The sequence below is a fragment of the Piliocolobus tephrosceles genome, unplaced genomic scaffold, assembly GCF_002776525.5.
Source record: "Piliocolobus tephrosceles isolate RC106 unplaced genomic scaffold, ASM277652v3 unscaffolded_34587, whole genome shotgun sequence".
Classification (NCBI taxonomy): Eukaryota; Metazoa; Chordata; class Mammalia; order Primates; family Cercopithecidae; genus Piliocolobus; species Piliocolobus tephrosceles.
The window spans coordinates 2,506-8,289 of NW_022318295.1; the positions used below are offsets into that span (position 1 = coordinate 2,506).

Here is a 5,784-nt window from a genome sequence, read left to right on the forward strand (position 1 = left end):
GTTGTCATTTACTACTGTGTATTAGGAAAAGCACATGACCTCTCTGGAGCTCTTTCTCCTTCTCTACTTCTTCGTCCTCTTCCCACTCCTCCTCTTCTTTCTATGAAGTTAATAGAAAATTGGTCACAAAAGAATACTAATACTTCAACCTATCCACTAAATTCTAATGAATGTTTCAAGAAACAAATTGGTTATGAGATCACAGTTTATCACATGATTTTATTATAAAAGGATAGAAGTAGAAAAATAAACATATTAGAAAAACAGAGAAAAGCATAATGCCTGTCTCTATCAGCAAAGAAACTTTTGAGCTACATAGAACATATTCATATATAAAAAATCCAATGTTTCATTTTTCAGTTTCTACTCTCTTATTCACAAATGATAGACTTTTCTTGCCTTTCATAAAAAAGATATATAAACCAAAATGAGTTGATACTTGAATATAGCACATTAATTATAGAGAAGTTTACCCTTCACTCATTTTAAAGATGTCTTAAAGCTAAAATAACTAATTTAGTGTGTCATCAACCAAAGAATGCCTTCATTCTGTTTAATCATAAATGTGGCTAAGTCAATTTTTATACATACTCTTGAATTATACAATTAAGATATTAACTACTTTCTCATTTTCTTCTTTTTCAAGAGAGCTGATTCACATGAAGAGGTAAGACATTTTCATTTACTGGAAAACTTGCTAATTAATTATATATTGAATCTTTAATCTTTTCTTTTCTTTTTATTTCATAGAAACATCATGAGCAACATAAGTATGGAAGAAAATTCCATGTAAGTGTTCTTCTGATAATGCGCACTCTGAATAAGTTTTCTTCTCTGACTGTCTATTCTCCTAGAATAATTGATAGTTATCTCTCAAATATATGTAGATTGTTAATTGCTAAAGTGTACATTGATTTCATTTATTTATATTACAGAGGATAAAGTCACAAGTATCTTGTGTTCTAACAGCCTCTCAACGGAAACTCAATTCCACTCTGAATAAGTCAATTTTCAATTATTCTCTGAGAGCTTAAGTATTTTTCTCTTATAAATAATTACATTGACCTAAAGAATAGTTCCTAATTCTATGAATAATTCCTAATTCTATGAAGTATAACATATGCCTAATGAAGCATAACATATGCCTAATGAAGCATAGAGGCTACCCATGTAAGGTGGTAAGTTTCTATCTTCTAAATATTTGAGGATGATAAAGTTTTTAAATTAAACTTACTGTGCTAAATTAGACAGAAAATTGTATTTCTTTAATGTTTTTCTAAATGTATGTATAAAAATCTCATATTATTTTTACCTTTAATATCAGTATGAATAGGGGTTCAAAAGTTCTCCTTACTAATATAGCAAGTATACATATTTAAAAAGCACCAAGTAAAAAGATGCATAAAAAGGGATGAGGACTGTTTGTGTTAACAGCAGTGGGTATGAAGGAATGTAGGAGTTGTAAGAGAAAGTAAGCTCATTAAAAGAATGAGATAAAGAAACACCACCTAAGTTGGAAACGGTAACTTTATCCTATCCATTATACTCAATGTTGGGAAAATAGTAACTTGTAGGTAATGTTATAAAGAAGATTTAAAACCTATTTGGAGAGGTTGCCTATAATCAGTGTTCCAGCATTTATTATTGCCACAAAAATGTCAACACACAGTAAATACTTTATCATTTTTACTTGCTTTTAAACACTTTTCTGATAAAAAAGAAAAATGTAAAACTTTGAAAACATCTATGTAGATAACACACAAGATCATAAAAACTTAAACAATCTAAGTTTTCAGTGACAGTTTTTGTGAAACATTTGTACTGTCATTGTCTCTATTCTCTGCAATTTGCTCTCTCCTTTTGTGTGTATGCAGGAAAAGCATCATTCACATTGAGACTATAGATCAAATTATCTGTATGGCAACTGCTATCCTCAGTAATCTTGGGTCATGATTATGGAGGTAAGCTGACTCTAGTTACTTTTCTTTCTAGAAGTATCAACAATGACAGTTAAAACAAGAAAAATCAGGAAAAAAGCCATGAAAGCAACAACCATTCCAGTTTAAGAAATGTAGCATGGGTTAACTCCTTGAAGTGTGCTGATTTATATTAATGCTTCTGAGTTTGTAGATATGTGGTGTTATTTCTGAGGTCTCTGTTCTGTTCCATTGGTCTATATATCTGTTTTGGTACCAGTACCATGCTGTTTTGGTAACTGTAGCCTTGTAGTATAGTTTGAAGTCAAGTAGTGTGATGTCTTCAGCTTTGTTCCTTTTTCTTACAATTGTCTTATGTATATGAGCTATTCTGTAGATACATATGAAATTTAAAGTAGTTATTTCTAATTCTGTGAAAAGTGTCAATGATAGTTTGATGAGAAGAGCATTGAATCTATAAATTACTTTTGTCAGTATGGCCATTTTCATGAAATTGATTCTTCTTATCCATGAGAGTGGAATGTTTTTCCATTTGTTTGTGTCCTCTCTTATTTCCTTGAGCAGTGATTTGTGGTTCTCCTTGAAGAGGTCCTTCACATCCTCTGTTAGCTGTATTTCTAGGTATTTTATTCTCTTGGTAGCAATTGTGAATGGGATTTCATTCATGATTTGGGTCTCTGCTTGCTATCTGATCTTCAACAATCCTGGCAAAAACAAGCAATGGGAAAAGGATCTCCTAGTCAATAAATGGGTACTGGGAAAACTAGCTAGCCATATGGGGAAAACTGAAACCGGACCCCTTCCTTACACCTTATACAAAAATTAACTCAAGATGGATTGAAAACTAAATGAAAAACCCAAAACCACAAAAAGACCCTAGAAGAAAACCTAGGTGATACCATTCAGGACGTAGGCATGGACAAAGACTTCATGAAGGAAATGCCAAAAGCAATGGCAACAAAAGCCAAAATTTATAAATGGGATCTAATTAAACTAAACAGCTTCTGCACAACAAAAGAAACCATCATCAGAGTGAACAGGTAACCTAGAGAATGGGAGAAAATTTTTGCAATCTACCCATCTGACAAAGGTCTAGTATCCAGAGTCTACAAGGAACTTACACAAATTTACAAGACAAAAACAATTCCATCTAAAAGTGAGCAAAAGGTATGAACAGACACTTTGCAGAAGAAGATATTTATGTGGCCAAATAAAAATAGCTCAACATGGCTGACGTTTGACTTTTATGTGGCCAAATGAAAATAGCTCAACATGACTGACCTTTAGAGAAATGCAAATCAAAATCACAGTAAGATACCATCTCACACCAGTCAGAATGGTGATTATTAAAAAGTCAAGAAACGATAGATGACGACTAGGCTGTGAAGAGATAGGTGGTGAGACTGTAAATTAGTTCAACCATTGTGGAAAACTGTATGGTGATTCCTCAAGGATCTAGAACCAGAAATACCGTTTGACCTAGCAATCCCATTACTGGGTATATACCCCAAAGAATATAAAGCATTCTACTATAAAGACATATGCCTACATATGTTTATTGCAGCACTATTTACAATAGCAAAGACATGGAACAACCCAAATGTCCATCAATAATAGACTGGATAAAGAAAATATGGTATGTATATACCATGGAACAGTACGTGGTCATAAAAAGGAATGAGATCCTGTCCTTTGCAGGGACATGGATGAAGCTGGAAGCCATCATCCTCAGCAAACTAACACAGGAACAGAAAACCAAACAGCACATGGTCTCACTCATAAGTGGGAGTTGAACAATGAGAAAACACATGGGCACAGGGAGGGGAACAGCACACACCAGGGATGGAGGGAAGGAGGTGACAGAAGTAACATAGAGAACTGATCAATAGTGCTGCAAACCACCATGGCACATGTATACCTATGAAACAGTCCTGCACATTCTGCACATGGATCCCTGAACTTAAAGTAAAATAACAAATAAAATTAAATAAAAATGCCTCTGAGGGAAAGCTTCTGTTCACTACTGTTAGGAGACAGAGTTCTGGGTAGGGGAACCCCTACGTTGGTATCCTGACCCTGACAACTAGTTTCATGACCTTGAAGTGTTCCTAATCTTCTCCAAACCTCAGTTTTATAAGCAACAAATACATGTTATAATAATACTTAAGCTCTTTATAGAATTTGTAAGGCTATTGAGAGACATTATAGAGAAGCCCTTGATCTGGAAGTTATATGGTTATGGCCATGGGCTTCTCCGCCACTAAATCTGTACCTGGTTGTTATTTGAAGTTTTCTGTCCTAAAATGTAATCTTTGGAGAAGATGCACAACCGCCATCAGGGAACTCATGAGAAATTAACATTCTATACCTAAGTAATTCTAATGAACAATGGCTATAGGATTACTAATAAAATATCAACAAGGAGATGGTAATTTTCAAAGAAATAGGAAATGGTAACAATGTCCTTTTTAGAAAGTCACTTTTATTTATCTATATTTACAGCATAAAATGTTTCAAAATCTATGAGATATTAATATTATACTTCAAAATAAGGCAATATTTTGGAGATAAAACAGTACTGTTCTACAATTCAAATTTGAAATAGTTCAAAAGATTTCAAATATTTTTCAAATATTTTTAAATGTATTGGGAAAGTTTACTCTTATTGAATTCCTGCCCTGTGTGATACTACAAAAGCCTGATCTTGATCCTCCAGATGTTAGATAATTGCTGACGACATTTAATCAGGGGAGAATATAGTTAAAATATTATTTGTGGGAGATAGATGAAATGTGGAGGCTATATTTAAGTGCTAGAATAAAATAAGATGATGGAAAACACCAAGAAAAATTTAAATTTAAATTGCAGATGCTGAATGATAATTTTTATTTATTCTGATACCCACTTCATGAGTCTATTCTGTCTCAAATATTATTTTGGTCCCTGCATTATAATAAGTAAAACTATCTAAAAATAAATAATTTTCTATAAATAAATTTTCTATAAATAAATAACTATCTATAAATAAATACTTTCTGCCAGGAAAAGTAAAATGTATTTACAGGAGTATCAGTTTGGGAGATAAAGTGTTATTTTCTTTTTCTTCACAGGTTTGACTGGCAAATTCACTTTTTACTGGTTTATTCTCATTCCTCATACTGCATCACACTACCGCTGCTTTTTGAAGAATTATCATAAGGCAATGCAGAATAAAAGAAAGATCATGATTCACTGAATTCCGTGTTTCATGATACTTACCTTCCTAATTATCATTTGATTAGATACTTGTAATTTAAACTGTTAAGCTGTTTTCACTGCTGTTTCTGAGTAATAGAAATTCATTCTTCTCCAAAAGCAATAAATTTCAAGCACATTATTATGTGTATGCTCTTTATTTCTCTTTTTTATATTTACATATATATTTACTTCTTCACTTTATTTTCCCAGTTCGAGTAGCACTGACTGTAGTACTTTATACCATAGCCCTTTTGAAATGATATTTTTAATTTAGCATGTTATATTCATTTTATCTTACAAACATATGGTCCTCAATCACATCTAGATTACTAGACCTACTGATGCGAACCCTTGATTTGCCCCTGGTGTCCTTTGCCACAGCACATTTCTTAGCATTGAACATTCTCACATTAACTTATCTCAGGCCCTACATGCCAGCAGATAACCCCTATGTCACTCCACAGCAGTAGGCAGGCACTCGGAACACAAACCATCTAATGCTCTCTATCGGTTTGTCAATATATTCATCAAACACAAGTTTATTGAGTGATACCAACGGTCACTCTTTCAGATGCTGTAGTTATAGAAAGAATGTCAGAGCTTTTACACT

General features: G+C 33.0%; 1 long non-coding RNA gene across 1 annotated transcript; it reads left to right on the forward strand.

The window, feature by feature from the left end:
- The first annotated feature begins 776 nt into the window (after positions 1–776).
- LOC111529877 lies at positions 777–5,313 on the forward strand. Its single transcript, XR_003308526.1, has 3 exons — positions 777–789; positions 1,875–1,961; positions 5,048–5,313. It is a non-coding gene; the product is annotated as an uncharacterized LOC111529877 (long non-coding RNA).
- Positions 5,314–5,784: the final 471 nt, after the last annotated feature.